The sequence below is a fragment of the Lutjanus erythropterus genome, unplaced genomic scaffold (assembly GCF_056507025.1).
Source record: "Lutjanus erythropterus isolate fLutEry1 unplaced genomic scaffold, fLutEry1.hap2 Scaffold_161, whole genome shotgun sequence".
Classification (NCBI taxonomy): Eukaryota; Metazoa; Chordata; class Actinopteri; order Lutjaniformes; family Lutjanidae; genus Lutjanus; species Lutjanus erythropterus.
Window position 1 is genome coordinate 27140 of NW_028146638.1, and position 20096 is coordinate 47235.

General features: G+C 38.7%; 1 long non-coding RNA gene across 1 annotated transcript; it reads left to right on the forward strand.

Moving 5' to 3' along the window:
• The first annotated feature begins 12263 nt into the window (after window positions 1-12263).
• On the forward strand, window positions 12264-19714 carry LOC146304281 (uncharacterized). The gene is made up of 3 exons (XR_014769463.1): window positions 12264-12536; window positions 16689-16773; window positions 19490-19714. It is a non-coding gene; the product is annotated as an uncharacterized LOC146304281 (long non-coding RNA).
• Window positions 19715-20096: the final 382 nt, after the last annotated feature.

Sequence of the window (20096 nt, forward strand, 5' to 3'; positions counted from 1 at the left end):
TTGAAAATCACCCTGTTTTGTGATTGGCTGTTGTAAAATCCCTCTGCATTCTGATTGGTTACTGTAAAATCCCCCTTTATTGTGATTGGCTGTTGTAAAATCCCCCTATATTCAGATTAGCTGTTGCAGGATTCCCCTGCATTCTGATTGGTTGTTTGAAAATGACCCTGTATTGTGATTGGCTGTCATGAAAAACATCTGTGCTGTGATTGGCTGTTGTAAAATCCCTTTGCATTGTGATTGGCTGTTGTAAAATCCCACTGTAATGTGATTGGCTGTTGAGAAATACCTCTTATTCTGATTGGTTGCTGGAACATCCCCCTGTACTGTGATTGGCTGTTGTAAACACTCCCTTATATTTTGATTGGCTGTTGCAAAAAAACCCTACATTCTGATTGGTTGTAGTAAAATCCCCCTGTATTCTGATTGGCTGTTTGAAAATCCCCCTGTATTCTCATTGGATGTTGTAAAATCCCCCTGCATTCTGATTGGTTATTGTAAAATCCCACTGTAATGTGATTGGTTGTTGTAAAATCCCCCTGCACTGTGATTGGCTGTTGTAAAATCCCCCTGTATTCTGATTGGCTGTTGTAAAATTCCTCTGTATTGTAATTTGCTGTTGTAAAATCCCCCTATATTCTGATTGGCTGTGGCAAAATCCCCCTGTATTCTGATTGGTTGTTTGAAAATGACCCCATATTGTTATTGGCTGTCATGAAAAACATCTGTGCTGTGATTGGCTGTTGTAAAATCCCCCTGTATTTTGATTGGCTGTTTGAAAATCACCCTGTTTTGTGATTGGATGTTGTAAAATCCCTCTGCATTCTGATTGGTTACTGTAAAATCCCCCTTTATTGTGATTGGCTGTTGTAAAATCCCCCTATATTCTGATTGGCTGTTGCAGGATTCCCCTGCATTCTGATTGGTTGTTTGAAAATGACCCTGTATTGTGATTGGCTGTCATGAAAAACATCTGTGCTGTGATTGGCTGTTGTAAAATCTTTGCATTGTGATTGGCTGTTGTAAAATCCCACTGTAATGTGATTGGCTGTTGAGAAATACCTCTTATTCTGATTGGTTGCTGGAACATCCCCCTGTACTGTGATTGGCTGTTGTAAACACTCCCTTATATTTTGATTGGCTGTTGCAAAAAAACCCTACATTCTGATTGGTTGTTGTAAAATCCCCCTGTATTCTGATTGGCTGTTTGAAAATCCCCCTGTATTCTGATTGGATGTTGTAAAATCCCCCTGCATTCTGATTAGTTATTGTAAAATCCCACTGTAATATGATTGGTTGTTGTAAAATCCCCCTGCACTGTGATTGGCTGTTGTAAAATCCCCCTGTATTCTGATTGGCTGTTGTAAAATTCCTCTGTATTGTAATTTGCTGTTGGAAAATCCCACTGTAATGTGATTGGGTGTTGAGAAGTACCTCTTTATTCTGAATGGTTGCTGGAAAATCCCCATGTATTGTGATTGGCTGTTGTAAAATCCCCCTATATTCTGATTGGCTGTTGTAAAATCCCCCTGTATTCTGATTGGCTGTTGTAAAATCACACTGCATTCTGATTGGCTGTTGTAAAATCCCACTGTAATGTGATTGGTTGTTGAGAAATACCTCTTTATTCTGATTGGTTGCTGGAACATCCCCTGTACTGTGATTGGCTGTTGTAAACACTCCCTTATATTTTGATTGGCTGTTGCAAAAAACCCCTACATTCTGATTGGTTGTTGTAAAATCCCCATGTATTGTGATTGGCTGTTGTAAAATCCCCCTATATTCTGATTGGCTGTTGTAAAATCCCCCTATATTCTGATTGGCTGTTTGAAAATCCCCCCGTATTCTGATTGGCTGTTGTAAAATCACACTGCATTCTGATTGGCTGTTGTAAAATCCCACTGTAATGTGATTGGCTGTTGTAAAATCCCCCTTTATTCTGATTGGCTGTTGGAAAATCACCCTGTATTGTGGTTGGCTGTTGTAAAATCCCACTGTAATGTGATTGGCTGTTGAGAAATACCTCTTTATTCTGATTGGTTGCTGGAAAATCCCCCTGTATTGTGATTGGCTGTTGTAAAATCCCCCTATATTCTGATTGGCTGTCATAAAAAACATCTGTGCTTTGATTGGTTGTTGGAAAAATTACTTGTATTTCATTGGCTGTTATGTACTGTGACAGGCCTAATGAAAACCCATCATTTCATGTTCAGTAAGCCCTCTTATTATCCGTAACTCAAAAACACTAATTTAAAACTTTTTTTTAAAAAAAGATGTTTTTCTCTGTCATACAATATTATTTATGTATAAAGGAAGAGTGCTGGGAAATGTACTCAAAAAAGTGAGGCAGTCAGTTTCGGTAATTTTTTTTTTTATCCTAAAAGAAAATTATAATTGCAGAGAAACACATTTTGGAATCTGTAAACCGTGCAGCAGCTGAAAGCCTCTGGAAATCTGGTTTAAAATAAAGTATCTATCAACGTCATGTAACTAACAATATCAGGACAGTGTGCAAAAACTATACCTTTAACTACAATATTTCATATTTGTATTAAAACTAATTTCTAACATTTTTCAGGTGTTTATAAAGAACCTAGGTTGTATGAGACACTGACTTACCTGCCGTAGATGGATGTTGACACGCCTCCGATTTTGTAGAAGCAAAGATGCGTACCAGCACAGAAGTGTAGCAATGCACTGTTGAGGAAAGGGTCAGCAACAACATATAACATATTTTAACCACTTACAAAAATTTGTATCAGTTTAAATGTACATTATATTTTGAAGATTTTCTCAGCTTCACCTTGCTACCAGGCAGCCTTTTCTCATGGTATACTGCTGTTATATAAGCTAACTATCGCTCTCTCCAAACCAACCATGTATTAAGTAAGTAGTGCTTCTGCTAAGACTTGGGTGGCTTTGGAGATATGATATTTGGCTTGTATGAAGGCGAGATCCTGTTGGAAAGGATGGCTGACAGGAAGGTAAAGCAGTGAAAATATTTGAAATATTGCATAAAGTTAAATACTTTTTTGTTGGGAAGAACACTTTCAAGTGGTTAAAATGTTTTGCTGCTAACCCTGTCTAAAGCAGTACACTGTTTAGCTCATCTACATTGGTACTCCTGCTGCTTCTCCAAACCAGAAGCAGCCAACTAACATCTACTGTGGGCAATACACTGACTATGGATAAGTACCTTATACAAACACACTTTGAATGAACCATCCTCTTAACAGTTATGAAGGTACTGTGTGGCATACTTCTGACCATTTAGTGTAAACCTAGCAACTATAAAGGCACATTATGCAGTTTTGGAAAAGAAATTCAAACTCAGAAAAGTAATAATACAAACGCAAATATTGATATATTTTCATAACTGAATAAATAAGGGATCCTAAGAAGGAAATGAGGTCCCTAAAACACTGTCTGAAGCCAGAAAGTTGGGTCCCTGCAAAAAAAAGAAACAATATGAAAATTATGCTCTTTGAGGACAATTTGTTTATTCTGTAATTAATTATTAATTCAGTCAGTCATGTATGTATCCGTGAATATTCTTTTTTGATTCAAAATTCTTTTCCAAAACTACAAGTGTACCTTTAAAAACAAGATCTTTAAAATTGTCACATAACAGCTTATGAACACTACATATCTTTTTTACAATGGTTCAATGCAAATTTATTACATAAACAAGTTCAGTGTGTACTGAAAGCCGGTAGACTACATTAGCAATCTGAACAAGATGAGCTTAACAGTTGTCAACATGGCATATTCATGTCGCAGACCTTGCTGTAACTGAGTGAGCCACTAAAGTTCACTATTCCTTTTCAGAATCCACTAATCTTGTTTAGATCTTGAGTTCTGAAATTGTGTCATCAAGTCATTCTTGAGTCTGCAGCTGTGGTTTGCAGCTCTAATTTGCAGCTCTAAGTGAATTTAAAAGTGTTGGTCAGTCTTTTGGGACGCATCGACAATCTGGTGAGGTTGATCACCACATCACCTTCTACAGTGACAGATCCTTATAGGCTGGTAGTGAACCAGAGTCCCAGTGATGCACCCCAAGATCTGGCTGTGGCTCAGAAAGACAATGCACTAATCGCATCCAGTGAAAACAATGGAAACTAAGGTGAGCAAAGAATTTTGTTCATGGTTGATTGTCATAAAAATGCTGTATACACAAGTCCGATAGATCTGTTTTCATTCTACTGTTTAGTGCTCTTGATTGCAGAGAAAGTAATTGTGCCACTCCTGGACTAATGACATTTATGTGATTTGTTTGGGGTGGTGCTGCTACTAACAATTATTTTTAATATTTCATAATTTATTATTTCAGAATTAATGTATTGATTAATCAATCAGTTGGTTGGACTATAAAATGTCAAAAAAAAGTGTGAAAATCACTTGATCAGCGTTTCTTGAAGCCCAAGATGACGTCCTCAAATGTCTTCTTTTGTCCACAAACTAGATATATTCAGTTTACTGTCACAGAGGACTAAAACAAACAGAAAATATTCACATTTGAGGATCTAAAAACAGAGTATTGAGACTTTTTTTCTTTAAAAAATGACTCAAAGTGATTAATCAATTATCAGAATTATTGGTGATTAATTTGATAGTTGATTAATTATCTATTAACCAATTACATGTTACAGCTCTAGTTTGAGGTGGCTGTCATATATATAATCAACACAGCCCAAGTGGCCAAAAAATACACTTCATAGGTTTCAAAACTTCTCACCTGCAGTTGAAATTTAGCCAGCTAACTGTCTAACTGTCTAACACTGGCACATTTACAGAAATGCTGATTAGGTTATCCCTAGAACTAAATGAAAATGAGGAGTCACGTGGGTACGCTGAGCAGGATGGCAGCACTGTAGGAGGGCTCAGACCACTCGCAACTAATTTAATTGTTTAATCCATATTTATCTGCCTACCTTGAGCTAAATATTGATAGACTTTATCCCAAAAAAGTTCTTAGTACTTTGACTACATTTTTGGCGGTGAGAAATGGCGACAACGTCGAAATATTTTAAGGATATGGGCCACATAGCTACTCGGAACAAGCTAGCTGCTAATGAGGACAAGTCTCCCGACGAAGCTGCAGAACAGAAAATAAGCATTGAAAAATTTTTTGCTGAAATAACCAAACTGTACGGTGGCCGACAAGTGCAAACGCGCTGCATATACAGACAGGTGCTGCAGGCCTACGTGAAAATATTATGGCACATATTACTAGATAAAATCCTTACTGTCTGTTATGTATTATGCACTGAGTGTTGTCATGTTGCTTATATAATGTCATGTTTCCTTTCCTTGTCTTCAACATGACAATAAAGTTTGTTTTAAAAAAAAAAAATAAAAAATAAAAAAAAATCCTGAAAGGGGAAACGTAATTATGAAGAATAAACATCCCGTAACTGTTTTTTAAACTAAAAAAAAAAAATAAATAAAAAAATAAAAAGGAATAGGCCTATGTGAGAAGTAGAAAGTTATTGGTGAGAGGAAAATTGGAGGCGGGAGAGGCTACATGAAAAAGTACGTATTCTTTTTTCTTTTTCTTTCTTTCTTTCTTTTTTCCACATGTGGCCCTCATCTTTTACTGTATTATGAAAGTGCAGCTGATTTACATTTTTACATTTTTGTTTTGTTTTACATTTTCTGATTTTTTGCCTCTCCCACCTCCAATTTTCCTCTCACCAATATCTTTCTACTTCTCACGTAGGCCTATTCCTCTCCTCCGCAGGTTGATTCGTCCGTTGTCTGTCTCTCGGGGGAAAGCTCAGCACTGCCCCTAGAGGCCTGGAGCACTTCCGTTGTGTGACTGTATATGCAGCGTTTTCGTTTTGCATTTGTTTTCTCATTTGCAGCGCATTTCTGTATATGCGGCGTTTTCTTTTTGCATTTGTTTTCTCATTTGCAGCGCGTTTCTGTATTTGCAGCGTTTTCGTTTTGCATCTGTTTTCCTATATGCAGCGCGTTTCTGTATTTGCAGCACGTTTCTGTTTATGCAGCGCGTTTCTGTATTTGCAGGACATTTCTGTTTATGCAGCGCGTTTCTGTATTTGCAGCGATTTCGTTTTGCATCTGTTTTCCTATATGCAGCGTGTTTCTGTATTTGCAGCACATTTCTGTATATGCAGCGCGTTTCTGTATTTGCAGCGTTTTCCTTTTGCATCTGTTTTCTTATATGCAGCGCGTTTCTGTATTTGCAGCGCCTGTCTGTATATGCAGCGCGTTTGCACTTGTCGGCCACCGTAAAACTGAGTACTAAACTGACAGAAGTAGCTGCTGATGTAGTGACCATTAAAGAAACCACCACTGAGCTGAAAAACTCTGTCAGCGGGCTACAGGTACGAGTGGAGGAGGCGGAGGAGCGAATCTCCCAGCTGGAGGACACGACTGAGGGCCTTGTGACAAACACTAGTACCATGGGGAAAAAGGTGGATATGCTATGGGACCGTGTGCAAATCCTGGAGAATCACTGCAAAAGAAACAACATAAGATTGGTGAGACTGGTGGAGACATACGGGACAAATGGCACTTTGGAGGAATGTGTCAAAAAAGTTCTGAGCAAAGGGCTAGGGATAAACCCTGAGGCGGAGTTTAAAATTGAACAAATGCACCAAATGCTAGCCCCGATGCCGAATGAGGACCAGCTGCCCAGACCCATACTGATCCGCTTTCTGGCTTCCGCCTGCGAGAAGGTATTGAGAGCTGCAGCCAAGACATGAGGAGTGAAATGGGATGGACAAAGGCTGTTGATATTTCTTGATCTAACCAAGGAGTTAGCGGAGAAGAGGAAGGAGTTCCTGACCACGAAGAAGGCACTACAGCAACGCAATGTGAGATACACACTGGCCTTCCCCGCCACGCTGAGATTCACATGGAAGGGCAAGAGCCATCATTTTACAAGCGTGGAGGAGGCTGAACACTTTATCAACCAGAATTGCAACAACGCTTGAAACATGTACGGGATACATATTTATTTTCAACTGGACTGAGGATCAAGGGACAGGTAGATCATGAGAGAATGTGATGCGGGTGGGTCGGCTTACACAGGCTGTCATTAGCAACGAGCAGTTGGGAGGACCCCACGGACCTTGTTTGTTTGTTTTTTTTCTCTCAGGGCATTGTGTTTTTGTTTATTGTCATATTAAATGACTAGAAATTATGTTACAATTATCAGCTGGAATATAAAAGGTTGTAGAAGTCCTGCAAAAAGAGGGAAAATATCTTATCTTAAACACAATAAGGCCGATGTTGCATTTATTCAAGAGTCACATTTTAAGTCAGAGGAAACTCTGAAACCAAAATTTGGATGGGTAGGACATGTTTTTGATAGTTCATTTTCCAGTAAATGCAATGGGGTGGTTATACTTATACATAAAAATATGGCTTTAAATTGGTTAGACAGATAAAGGATAATGAGGGTAGAATGATTTGTTTACAGGCTAATATAGATGGCAAAAATATTATTTTGTGCAATATTTATGCACCAACCACCAGTGTAATGTCGTGACAAAAAACTCAGAAAAATAGGCCAGTAAGGTCTGGGCTTAAAGCCACAACACCCTAGAAACCTTGATAAAAATTCACTGTTATCATTTGTATATTTTCAAAGTTCAAAACCATCAAAAAGAAGAATCAGGCAAAGTCAGGAAAAATCACTGGAGGAGCAACAAAGTTCTGCCACACAAAGTTTATTGATCTCTCTAGGTAGAAAAACCAACAAGCTTGAGTCAAACCCAGGTTTAGACTGAAGAAAGAGGTGCAAAACACCTTGTTATATACTGTTTAGGAGGCTCTAGGAGCCTCCTCCCACTTTGAACATTTTGGCTCACAATCAAACATAATTGTGTATTAAATTTTACCTTATGGGATCATAATGTCATTCATTTTCTCACAAATTGCTGCCTCCCTTAGGTTTGCACGCATTAATCTTATATTTTTTAAAAATAGTTAAATGATAATACAGGTTAATGCATTACATGAAAAGAACACTGAACTGTTTAAATGACATCATAACAGCTGGTCTGATATCTTATCTGCGTGGTAAGCACCAGGCGCACTTCCAAGGTCCCCAGCCTCACTAACATTTCCGGATGGCATCATGATCTTCCTTAAAAGGGAATGTTGTCCTGGATGGAACAAGCCTGAGACACGAACTATAGCTGATAGACTGAGTCTGATGCATAAAGTATACCACTGCAAGCCTGGTTGTCCTGGATGGAACAAGTCTGAGGCATGAACTACAGCTGATGGAATGAGTCTGGTGCATGAAATTATACCACTACAGTAACCCAAACTTTTTTCATCAAGTAAATAAAATTTTGGGAGAAATGGAGGGTGATGTAATTCTAGCAGGAGATTTTAATCAAGTCTGGGATCCATTTATAGATCGAAGTACTTTTAGGGGCCCATCTTGGATACCTAAAGATAGAGCAGCTATACACATGTTGAGTGAGGATAATACTCTAGTGGATATTTGGCAGTTGACAAACCCACGAAAAAGAGAATATACTTTTTTCTCTCAGTTACAAATCATACTCGAGAATTGATATGTTTTTAATATCAAACAATATAACCAAGCAAGTTGCATATTGTAAAATTAATCCAATGGCTCTATCTGACCATGCAGCTGTAGAGCTGGGAATTGATATTAAATAATGACACAGAGAGAAGAGGTAGATGGAGATTGAATGCGTCACTATTATCTAATGAGGCTTTTAACTTATTATTAAAAGAAGAATTACAGTCTTTTTTTGAATTAAATACAGGCAGCTCAGGCAGGAGATCAACAGAGTGGAAATCATCTAAAGCTTATATTCAAGGGAAAATTATAGCATATGCATCTAAAAAGAAAAGAGAGGACATGAGTAAGATAAAGGAATTGGAAACTAAAATTAGGATGTATGAAAGGGAATTGGCAGACAATTTCTCAAACCAGTTATATCAAAACATTTGCAAGCTTAAATTTGAACTTTGCCATATAAACTACATCATACAAATGGTACTAATAATGTAGCTGTACAATGTGCATAATGCAATACATTCGAAAACAAAAAACAAAAAACACACACACATTTTAGTGGCATTTTGTAAGTTTTCAGTGTCTAACGGTGGAATTTCCGAGTGTCCGTGAAGGCACCTCGACTTGACTTGGCTGTGTGACGTCGTCGGACCATTAACTTCTCCCGCGTCTGTTGAGGTGAGTGGCTGTGGGTCTCCGTTCCTGTCTCTTTAATGTCAAAAAACAGCAGTTAAATAGTCAGAAATATGTAAACTGACAGTAAATTGGCATGATAATCGATAAATACGAACAGGAAATGAAGCCTCGGTCGATAGGCGGTCAGGGGGAGGGGCGGGAGAGGGCGGTGCGTCGAAATCCGGTGGTTTAAAAACCCCTACACATGATCAACGGTAAAAACGCTTTGCGCTGGCTGTCCCATATTTTCCTATGGAGAGAGCGGTGGCGCCCGACCTAGAGGCACCGCTACCCTTGGCATGGCGCACCGCTGGGATGTGCCGCTCAGCGCTGCGCCCAAAGTTCAACTTTGACCTCGTGCTGACCTTTCAAAGCGCAACCAATGAGATAACAGCTGAATGTGACGTAGCCAAAAGCGACACATACAAATAGAGGAGGGAGAGAAAATGGAAGAAAAACTCATTCTCTGTGTTTCCGAGTTCCCCGAACTGTATAACACATGATACCACGATCTCGGCAGGAAGAGTATTGCTTGGCGAAATGTCAGTAGTCAGATCGGGCTACCAGGCTTGTGATTAGGCAGAGTTTACGAGCTACCGTTAAGCTAAATACAATGCTAACGTTAGTTTAGCTGTTTGTGTACGTTCGCTATTCCAGGCAGACACAATGACAGGATCAGTGCTTCATAGCTATATAAACTGTCCTTTAGCTCAGCAACAGTAAATCCTATCATGTTGTTACATAGAGCTGTGGTTAGTTTTTGCAAAAGGGGAGTCTGCTTTTTCCTCCAGGTCCTTTTCTTTCCGGAGTGACAAGTAGCGTTTGGTGTTGCCTAGCAACACCAACAGGTATACGTCATCGCACTTCTCGATGACGTATACCTGAGCTCCTCCGCATCCGCTCAGCGCCTCTGCGCCCTACCTGGCGGTGAGCGAAGAGCAAATTTCTTGTCATGACAGTTGAGCTAGCTAACTTGGTGCTGCCTGTTAGCTGCAGTAACATATCTGCAGTAACAAGCGCCTGTCTCCCCCCGTTCCTCTGTGTGTATGAATGTAGCCCTAGCTTCAGTAAAGCACAAACCACAGGTGAGAGAGAGGGGAGGAGAGACAGTGTGACAGTAAATATTAAATAAAATAAATAAATAAAGCAAAGGGCATCTTGAGGGAAAGACGGAATCTTATATTCAGTATACTTAAGCATTAAGTCAGCTAAGGTATATATAGGCTAATTGTTGTGTTTATGTTTAATTATGTCTCATGTGATTGTGTTTTTATTTGACAATTATTAGCTGATAGCTTTATTACGTAAAGATTGTTGGTTATGTGTGAACTTTTGCTTAATGTAGTGTGTGTAGAAGTAGAATTTGAATATTTATTATGAATGTACTTTCTTGCAAACCTACGGATAAAAGCAGTCATAACTGGTGCTGCATAGTTTGAGCAGACATACACACAGATAAACTGAGATACATAAGATGAGACTAATATTGTTTCTAGGCAAAGAGAAATACGTTTGGAGGCTGCGCTTGAGTGGTGAGTGAAGTAAAATCTGAACTCAAAGTAACAACAGAGTACATTATTTGACTGTGGACTGTGTTTAGCTGCCTTAAATGGGACAGAAGAACAATGGTAGTAGGCAGCCATGTATATTAGACTTAGAGCCAGACATTCAGTTAAACCAATCACAATCAGCTTTGACAATTTCTGCCCAGCAACTGTGGGTGGACATGTATCCACTGTGTAGGCAAGACATGCATTTGATGAAAATCTGCCTCTCAAACTACTGCCTCTGAGTGACAGACCCTAAGTCCCACAGCCAAACCAAACACATGTTGAGCGAGAAGAGAAGACTGCGAACACAGCCGTGTAAATTTTATTCTTGTGGTGCCAAATATGTGGTCACACCAACGATTTAAAGAACTGGGGTCATCTGCTTTTCTCCTGAAGGTCTTAATCTGAGTTAATATGGGAGTGAATGGGGCAGTTGGTTGGAAAACTTGTCCTTTTTGACCTTGCTGAGCCAAAACTATAAGTCCTTTTGTTTCTGTGGTCACATGTTGCTACCGGCACAGCTTTTCCTACAATCTGATGTGCAATTTGTGTATGTTGAGAGAACACTGAAGTCTGAATCTGAGAAGGGGTGTAAGTGAGAGAAGAACAAAATGGCTGACAATAAAAATGACAGTAGGCAGTGATGGATAATGATAAGGCTAATGCCTTAGAGCTAGATATTCAATGGCTGCTATGGCCAGCAGCTATGAGTGAACATGCATCCAATGTGTAAGCAAGACACACAGACACGCACACACTCACCCATACACATACAAACATGCACAATAGTGCATGCACGCACACACACGTGCACGGACACACAGACACACGCACACATGCACAACTTCAATGATACATTTAGTGCTATTATTACTGCTGGCAGTATGGTGGAAATACTAGTTGGCAGTGAGCATAAGGCACACTCAAAGTTTTGTGCAAAATTTCTGGCTATAGTTAGTGATGCCTATGTGAATTGTACATCAGGCACACTGAATGACACTTACACTACAGCATTTACAGTGAACATGATGCTGAAGCATCCCTTTAAGAAATTTAATTGTTTTACTGTAATAAATTCATCCCACTGCAGTTGAAGTAAATAAAGGCAGACCTAAAAAGTGTAAATGTTTCTTTTATGTCAGTCTGCTTTCTTGAAGTTGCAGAAGTTAGTCCTAATGTCATGCTTTGTTGAAGTTGCATAAGTTAGTCTAATGCCATGTTAAGGTCGGGAGGCTTAAACTGCATTTTCTCACAAAATGATGATATACTATTTGTTGGTAAACAAAAAAGCCAAGTGCCTTTAAAACAATTTTAATAGCTTTTAAAGGGATCATTCAGCTTATTTGAAGTGGGGTTATGTGAGGACCTTATCTATAGTCAGTGTATTAAGTACAGTGAATTTGAGACAGCACACCCCCAATTGGGACAAGCAGAGAGGAGCACCATTAGGGAAGCTAGCAGTGTATTACTGTGGACAAGGTCAGTAACAAAACATATTTAAGCCACCTGAACAAGGTCCACCTAGAAAATAATTATTTTCCATTGTAAATGGCCCACTGGTAATCCAGAGTTTTACTTATGTCAAGATTAACTAACTGAGATTTTTCACTAAACCTAGAATACACCCCTGGTCTTAGCACAGTGCATGAGGAGATGGAGTCCAGCAATCCGCCACTGCTGTCCTCACCGCTAACCTAAAGCATCCATGTACCTGGGAGTGGGAGTCGGCACACCAAGAGGCCACTGCTTCACCATTATTTGACCTGGAGCACGACCTGGACCTGGTGGGTAACTATGTTTGTTTTCTTTGATTCTTTGAATGCTGCCAATAACTTATAGTTATACTTATGGACACAGTAAATTTTGACCACGTACATCATTGGTTAATGTCATCTCTCTCTTCCACTGATCTATAAACATGAAATAATTAACATACATAACTTACAGCATCTTGATTTTTTTTTTTATTATTTTCATTTGCAGAGGTAAACATGTAAATGAGTGTTGATCTGTGTTTGTGCACTTGTTCTTAACAGGAAACAAACATGTTCCAGAGATGGAGAGACAAAACTCACAGGAACACACCACTACTATCTGCTCTATAAATCCACCTGTGCCAGGTAAATAAGAACAGCCTTCTCCCATGCATGATATGTGTCTCTTTTTTATTGTGTATTAGTGGTATATAAGCATGTAATGTACACTGTCTGTATTGTGCTTTTTTATATCCGAGGGACAGGAACAGGTAGTGCAGCTATATGTCTTGACTCTGAAAACTGCTGATTTCCAGACATGGCGCTAAAGTTTCCTCTCCTCTCCTCTCCTCTCCTCTCCTCTCCTCTCCTCTCCTCTCCTCTCCTCTCCTCTCCTCTCCTCTCCTCATCGACACCAACCAGATGCACTTATAAAATTAAACAACCGTATAAGGAGGCCTATACGTAAAATGGGAGTCTGTGTTTCTCTGTGAGAAACTTTGAGATCTTCTCACAGCAGAGTGAACAGGTCTTTGTGTGAAACACTGCAGAGTGTAACATCATGCTGTTTACAGACAGTCTGCTGTCATTAGTTTGACAGAGAGACAGAGAGGGTCGTGTCTAGAAGGGAACCCTAGACCTACGAAAGATCGTGCAAGTTTGATTATTTTAGTAGAAATAACGAACACAAATCTTGCGAGAATTGTGCAAATAAAGAGTTAGAGCTTCTAGACACGACCGAAAAAGGTGCGCAGCTCCAAAAATAGAAAATCATATCGTGGTGTTGATGTTTTTAATGTGGCGGGCTGCCATAAATAAAACACTATTCACTGAAACACTGATCACTGACCTGCTGTGATGGAAAAAAATACTCAGATTCTTTACTTAGGTATTTTTACATTGTGGTATTAGTGTGAATACAATTTAAAAATTTTGCATGTTATTGTTTCCTGTATCATCCTGTATTGTATCATAACAGTCATTGTTTTTTAAATTCTTAAGCAACAGACAGTCAAATGTTGTACATAATTCAAACATTATTATATCATAAAGGTAGCTATTGAGTGTTCATTATTGCACTAAATTAATGTTATACTGCTTTATAAAAACATTAGTGTGTGTGTTTCTGTTGTTTCAGAATGGCTCGACCAAATAAGCAGTTTGTAGCAGAAGCAGAATTCAAACATTGTGATATTATAAAGGCAGCTATTGAGTGTGGGGTCAGCTTTCTAACAAACATTCAAATATTCTACATAATTCAAATATTATATTTACATGGCAGGTATTCAGTGTTGCGTCAGGTTTTTAAGTAATATTCAAATATTCTACATAATTCAAAAATTATATTTTCGAGGCAGCTATCAGTGTGGCATCAGCTTTTTAACAAAAATCCAAATATTCTACCTAATTCAAATATTACCTTAAAAAGGCAGCTATTCAGTGTGGTATCAGTCATTCTACAAACATTCAAAAATTCCACATAATTCAAACTTTATTATATTTTAAAGGTAGCTATTCAGTGTGGTGTCAGCCTTTCTAACTAATATTCAAATATTATACATAATTCAAACCTTCTTATATCATTCACGCAGCTGTTCAGTGTGGCGTCAGGCATATTGTTGCAGCAAGCCAATGCAGCATTGCAGCTTGGCTTCAGCTTGTTGCATTCACAGCGGTAATTTCTTTAGAAATTGCTTTTCTAGTATCTCTAGTATCCTATTTAACTCGACCCTAAATTCCTTCAGGGGTCCATTCTCTTTTGTAAGAATGAGCAGTTTTTGAAGCAATGTGACCTTCTGACCTTTCCTGAGAGTTGGTAGTTAAGGTTTGTTTCATTACTTGAGGTGTATTTCACCGTCAATATTGTTATTATTTTTATTATTGTTAATAGTGATTTTGAAGACAGTTTTGCTCTAATTTTTGGTTCTGAATGCCTTCCTTTCGATATTATTTGGGTTTATTACATTGACACCAGGCCTTTTCTCTGTATTTCAGAATGGTCTGGTGTAAGTGAAGACCTGAGCCGGTGCAAGCTGCGTCCCCCAGCAAGGTGAAAAGACTGCCACAAAGGAGGTGAAACAGCACAATAGCCGAAGTTATAAAGACATTTTTTCTTTATTCTGTGAGCCATATGGCTCCAGAATTCAACTTCTCTGGACTATTTTCATCTTTTGTGACTCTCTTTTAGAAAATAATTATGATATTTTATTTTACTATTGCTTTAGAGGCTTTGTAGAGGCTGTAAACTGACTCTCCATGTGCTGCTGAATTGTTTGACCGTTGACTTGATAGGCCGTGCAGAGACTCTTTTTGTCCAGCAGATGGAGCCAAGTTATCAGTAACCAGTTATTTGACTTTTGCTCTTTCTCATCAAACAGCTACCCTGACACAGTAGGACGTGCTTTTTTTTTTTTTTTTTTTTTTTTCCTTCTTTTATAAATTTTATTTAATACTGAAGGTTTTTTTCAATTAGGACTTAGTCTCCATTATTTATTTATTTATTTATTTTACATTTATTCTATTTTTTTTTAAATAATAATTTCTTTTCTTTGCATTTATATTTTAGGGATTTATTTGTTTTTTTTAAGAGGATACAGTTTTTTTCTTCCATAACCCCCCATAAAGGTTTTATTGTGTGTGTGATTTTGGATCGTTATCCTGACCTCTTCTCAATTTGATATCTTCTAGATATTATCACCTCACCTGAGATATAGGTGTGCTGAATAATTATTGGTGCATACAGCACTGGATAAGAAGAGGTCAGGTGACGATCCATGGCTGCTCAACCATTTACTTTTTATTTTTAACGGAGCCTCAGGAAAGGGCCATCCAATTAGAGATTTAATCTCACCGCAGGTCACAAATGTGGTGTATGCCAGTGTTCCCCAACCCTGGTTCTCAGGGCCCACTGTTTAGGTCGGGAGGCTTAAACTGCATTTTCTCACAAAACATGTTGATATACTATTTGTTGGTAAACAAAAAAGCCAAGTGCCTTTAAAACAATTTTAATAGCTTTTAAAGGGATCATTCAGTTTATTTGAAGTGGGGTTATGTGAGGACCTTATCTATAGTCAGTGTATTAAGTACAGTGAATTTGAGACAGCACACCCCCAATTGGGACAAGCAGAGAGGAGCACCATTAGGGAAGATAGCAGTGTACTACTGTGGACAAGGTCAGTAACAAAACATATTTTAGCCACCTGAACAAGGTCCACCTAGAAAATAAATAGTTTCCATTGTAAATGACCCACTCGTAATCCAGAGTTTTACTTATGTCAAGATTAACTAACTGAGATTTTTCACTAAACCTAGAATACACCCCTGGTCTTAGCACAGTGCATGAGGAGATGGAATCCAGCAACCCGCCACTGCTGTCCTCACCGCTAACCTAAAGCATCCATGTACCTGGGAGTGGGAGTCGGCACACCAAGAGGCCACTGCTTCACCATTTTTTGACCTGGAGCATGACCTGGACCTGGTGGGTAACTATGTTTGTTTTCTTTGATTCTTTGAATGCTGCCAATAACTTATAGTAATACTTATGGACACAGTAAATTCTGACCACGTACATCATTGGTTAATGTCATCTCTCTCTCTTCCACTGATCTATAAACATGAAATAATTAACATACATAACTTACAACATCTTGAAATTTTTTTTTTATTATTTTCATTTGCAGAGGTAAACATGTAAATGAGTGTTGATCTGTGTTTGTGCGCTTGTTCTTAACAGGAAACAAACATGTTCCAGAGATGGAGAGACAAAACTCACAGGATCACACCACTACTATCTGCTCTATAAATCGACCTGTGCCAGGTAAATAAGAACAGCCTCCTCCCATGCATGATATGTGTCTCTTTTTTATTGTGTATTAGTGGTATATAAGCATGTAATGTACACTGTCTGTATTGTGATTTTTTATATGCATCAATGGTGTAACATTTTTCTCTTCCTCTCACAAGGCTCTGACAAGATGTGAAGTTGGACACATGTCAATGAAGCAACAAGCAACATCAGCAGTCATCTTGAGCTGGAGTCAAACATGCTGTAAGTCAACTTTACAGTTCATAGATTGTGCATACCATTAGTATGAGCAATAGTTATAATGTGAAAACATTTAAAGGTTCAGTCACTGCTCCTTCTGTTTTGCTCTGACACTCATGAACAACAAACATAAATCAAGGAGGGCTCCAGCAACATTTGACCGTGCTTTGCACAGCTAAGCCACACTGAGAGGCTACGACGAATACACCTGACAACTGCCTGACCTGTACCTCGTATGCGACTGTGTTTTTCTTTCAGTCATAAACACTGTAGTGTTACAGCATGACTCTGCAAACTGTTGATTTCCAGACAACAAATAACTGTGGGTTGTTTGTGTTGGCCGTCTACATCATCAGTCTTATAGTGTCCTCTCCTCTCGTCACATAACCAGAGCCACATGGACCGAGGGACAGGAACAGGTAGTGCAGCTATATGTCTTGACCAAATGTGAAGTAGGACACATGTCAACGAAGCAGTGCGGTACTGACAGCAACACTTGAGTGTGCTTTGCACAGCTAAGCCACACTGAGAGGCTACGACAAATATACCTGACCTGTACCTGGTATGTGACTGTGTTTTTCTGTCAGTCATGAACACTATAGTGTTACACCATGACTCTGAAAACTGCTGATTTCCAGACATGGCGCTAAAGTCTCCTCTCCTCTCCTCTCCTCTCCTCTCCTCTCCTCTCCTCTCCTCTCCTCTCCTCTCCTCTCAGGGACAGGAAAAGGCAGTGCAGCTATGTGCTTTTTACTCAACATTCATTGCTAATCTTCAGATGGACCCAGACCATCTGTAAGTATCCTATATAGCAGGGGTCCCTAACAGGCGGACCGAGGTCCGAGTCCTGACCCACACGCCGTCCTATATGGACATGGACCTATAACCAATAAATTCTTAATAGATTTTAAATTTTGACAGGACGCTTCTATTTTAACTGGCGCAACTATTCTAGTCTTTCCGACGCTGGTTTAGCTGATCAGGAAACGCACAGACCAATTGCAGAGAAGCCGCGTGTGGAGGAGACTGTTGTTAATGACAAAGTTTATTACAACAGTCAAAACTAACGTGATGGTTAATGACATCGACACCAACCAGATGCACTTATAATATTAAACAACCGTATAAGGAGGCCTATACATAAAACGGGAGAGTCTGTGTTTCTCTGTGAGAAACTTTGAGATCTTCTCACAGCAGAGTGAACAGGTGAGGGAGGGAGGAGGGCACATTGATCACTAATCAATCACTGATACCGTCGTCATCTTGGACTGATTAAAAAATAAAAATGACAAAATTGGTGACAAACCAAACCTGGGTGTCCACACAAATAAAGTCTTTGTGTGAAACACTGCAGAGTGTAACATTATGCTGTTTACAGACAGTCTGCTGTCATTAGTTTGACAGAGAGACAGAGAGGGTCGTGTCTAGAAGGGAACCCTAGACCTGCGAAAGATCGTGCAAGTTTGATTATTTTAGTAGAAATAACGAACACAAATCTTGCGAGAATTGTGCAAATAAAGAGTTAGAGCTTCTAGACACGACCGAAAAAGGTGCGCAGCTCCAAAAATAGAAAATCATATCGTGGTGTTGATGTTTTTAATGTGGCGGGCTGCCATAAATAAAACAGTATTCACTGAAACACTGATCACTGACCTGCTGTGATGGAAAAAAATACTCAGATTCTTTACTTAGGTATTTTTACATTGTGGTATTAGTGTGAATACAATTTAAAAATTTTGCATGTTATTGTTTCCTGTATCATCCTGTATTGTATCATAACAGTCATTGTTTTTTAAATTCTTAAGCAACAGACAGTCAAATGTTGTACATAATTCAAACATTATTATATCATAAAGGTAGCTATTGAGTGTTCATTATTGCACTAAATTAATGTTATACTGCTTTATAAAAACATTAGTGTGTGTGTTTCTGTTGTTTCAGAATGGCTCGACCAAATAAGCAGTTTGTAGCAGAAGCAGAATTCAAACATTGTGATATTATAAAGGCAGCTATTGAATGTGGGGTCAGCTTTCTAACAAACATTCAAATATTCTACATAATTCAAATATTATATTTACATGGCAGGTATTCAGTGTTGCGTCAGGTTTTTAAGTAATATTCAAATATTCTACATAATTCAAAAATTATATTTTCGAGGCAGCTATCAGTGTGGCATCAGCTTTTTAACAAAAATCCAAATATTCTACCTAATTCAAATATTACCTTAAAAAGGCAGCTATTCAGTGTGGTGTCAGCCTTTCTAACTAATATTCAAATATTATACATAATTCAAACCTTCTTATATCATTCACGCAGCTGTTCAGTGTGGCGTCAGGCATATTGTTGCAGCAAGCCAATGCAGCATTGCAGCTTGGCTTCAGCTTGTTGCATTCACAGCGGTAATTTCTTTAGAAATTGCTTTTCTAGTATCTCTAGTATCCTATTTAACTCGACCCTAAATTCCTTCAGGGGTCCATCCTCTTTTGTAAGAATGAGCAGTTTTTGAAGCAATGTGACCTTCTGACCGTTCCTGAGAGTTGGTAGTTAAGGTTTGTTTCATTACTTGAGGTGTATTTCACCGTCAATATTGTTATTATTTTTATTATTGTTAATAGTGATTTTGAGGACAGTTTTGCTCTAATTTTTGGTTCTGAATGCCTTCCTTTCGATATTATTTGGGTTTATTACATTGACACCAGGCCTTTTCTCTGTATTTCAGAATGGTCTGGTGTAAGTGAAGACCTGAGCCGGTGCAAGCTGCGTCCCCCAGCAAGGTGAAAGGACTGCCACAAAGGAGGTGAAACAGCACAATAGCCGAAGTTATAAAGACATTTTTTCTTTATTCTGTGAGCCATATGGCTCCAAAATTCAACTTCTCTGGACTATTTTCATCTTTTGTGACTCTCTTTTAGAAAATAATTATGATATTTTATTTTACTATTGCTTTAGAGGCTTTGTAGAGGCTGTAAACTGACTCTCCACGTGCTGCTGAATTGTTTGACCGTTCACTTGATAGGCCGTGCAGTGACTCTTTTTGTCCAGCAGATGGAGCCAAGCTAGGGCTGGGCGGTATGACCCAAAATTCATATCACCGTATAAATTGAATCCCTTCACGGTAATGGTATATATCTCGGTATAAATGTTGCGGTGTAAAACTTATGGAAGTGTTTCTGAATGGGTTTTGTAAAACAACAACAGCAAAGATATAATGTAATTTTTGAGCATTTATTGTGCAGAAGAACAACAGAAGTAAGGATAGTGCCTCAGAAATACAAAAATTCTTAAAAAAAAAGTGGATATTGTAAACAGTACTTCAAGTAAGAGAG